This window comes from Salminus brasiliensis, chromosome 25 (assembly GCF_030463535.1).
Source record: "Salminus brasiliensis chromosome 25, fSalBra1.hap2, whole genome shotgun sequence".
In the NCBI taxonomy this organism is placed as follows: domain Eukaryota; kingdom Metazoa; phylum Chordata; class Actinopteri; order Characiformes; family Bryconidae; genus Salminus; species Salminus brasiliensis.
In genome coordinates, this window is record NC_132902.1 from 23,129,822 (window position 1) to 23,131,945 (window position 2,124).

Below are 2,124 nucleotides of genomic sequence, written 5' to 3' on the forward strand. Positions count from 1 at the left end.
TGGAAGGCTGTCTACAAACATTTCTACATCTGTGGGTTACTGTGGGTTACTATCTACACCATTCTGGGACTGGCTGTGATGATGTGCTCATTTCATCCATATAGAAATATTGAACACGTTGGAATCAGCTGTTTTCTCTGCCATTCTTTTAACTGTAAGACGTATTTGTCGAACCCTAAGTGCATCTAAGAGTCACAGCCTTTCTTCTCTTTCTCCCTGACTGTCCCCAATCTGGAGGCCTGGCTTTCGAGATGTAAGGCTAACGACTAAAAAAGGACGATGTAGGCGGTGGATGGGAGGAGATTTTTAGCAAACTTTTAAGGGTTAATGGCACAGAACGCAGACTTTGTAGTTATACAGTGCAATTACAGAAATAAGCATGCGTCTCATCGCCACAAATAAAGCTGTGGAGGCAGAACCGAGAGCTTCAGCGTTGAAGCTGATTTTTTCGAAGGCCCTTAATTACCTCATGATGACGCACGAGGGCTCGGCTGCGGACCCCCGGCCTCTTCCGCATGGCGTTTCTGAAAAATAGTGTGCTGGGACGACAGGCGCCCCGGGCCATAAATTGTACAGGAGCGGACAGAGGTGAGGCTTAGGAGAGACATGGAAAGGCTTTTCGGCGTTGGGCGTCTCACCACAAACAGAGGGACGTGTCTGTTTATTGTGGAGGTCACATGACCGACCCTCAATGTATTCAATATGTATGTAGCATCTCATTTGAACTCACAGCATTAGCAGAACTCATAGCAGAACTCATAGCAGAACGGACGACTCCCCCAGCAGGACTGCTTGACAGGCCGCTTCCAGCTGCTTATCTGATGCATTAGGACTAAAGCTGCGAAAAGGGGGAAGTATTAATTATTCAGTGCTGTTAACAGGAACCATTTATGGGGAAAAAACATCTTGTCAAAATAAAGCTGATTCCAGCTGACAGGGGAAATCTCACAGCTCGGCCGTCTCCGCAAAGTTAGTCTGAACTGGATGTGCTGCCGGGTTACGTAAACCAGGCACATGTTACTGCTGTAACTTTTTGTTTTTCATCTTTCTCAGCCTTTGATAAGCCACGGGGAGCGTTCCCGTCGCATCCTCGGTCCCGGCTTTGTGTTCCCTATTGCAGGTATTTTTTTGCTTGACACATGGATACAAGGTACAAATCCGTCACCTGGGAATAGAAACACTTGAAAGGTCTCTCTGGCTTTTGTAGATGGATCCATCCTGGTCCCATTGCTCGTCTTTGTTTTTAGCCAGCTTGATGTGACAGTCACAAAGAGCTCCCCTGCTGCTCTAACGAGTGTGTTCCTGAGTGGGACTCGGGTCAGAACCATCTACGGGTTTTTTTTTTAATCGTAGAGAAGAATCATGAAACCAGTTGGGTTGTCGTGGTTCTAAAAACCCTTGAGGAACCCTGTTTCTACAAGGCTTATTTATTTATACAAGCTTATTCCTACAAGCAGCAGTTGTCATCCCAGCCAACATGCTCAAATCTGGGGCTCAAATGGGTGGAACATGGGCTTGGTGGGTTCTGGGTGGAACATGGGCTTGGTGGATTCTGGGTGGAACATGGGCTTGGTGGGTTCTGGGTGGAACATGGGCTTGGTGGGTTCTGGGTGGAACGTGGGCTTGGTGGATTCTGGGTGGAACATGGGCTTGGTGGGTTCTGGGTGGAACATGGGCTTGGTGGATTCTGGGTGGAACATGGGCTTGGTGGGTTCTGGGTGGAACATGGGCTTGGTGGATTCTGGGTGGAACATGGGCTTGGTGGGTTCTGGGTGGAACATGGGCTTGGTGGGTTCTGGGTGGAACATGGGCTTGGTGGATTCTGGGTGGAACATGGGCTTGGTGGGTTCTGGATGGAACATGGGCTTGGTGGGTTCTGGGTGGAACATGGGCTTGGTGGATTCTGGGTGGAACATGGGCTTGGTGGGTTCTGGGTGGAACATGGGCTTGGTGGATTCTGGGTGGAACATGGGCTTGGTGGGTTCTGGGTGGAACATGGGCTTGGTGGGTTCTGGGTGGAACATGGGCTTGGTGGATTCTGGGTGGAACATAGGCTTGGTGGGTTCTGGGTGAGCATGGGTTCTAACCTTGGTTCCATCTAGGCCCTGGTGTGCAGTGCAGAAC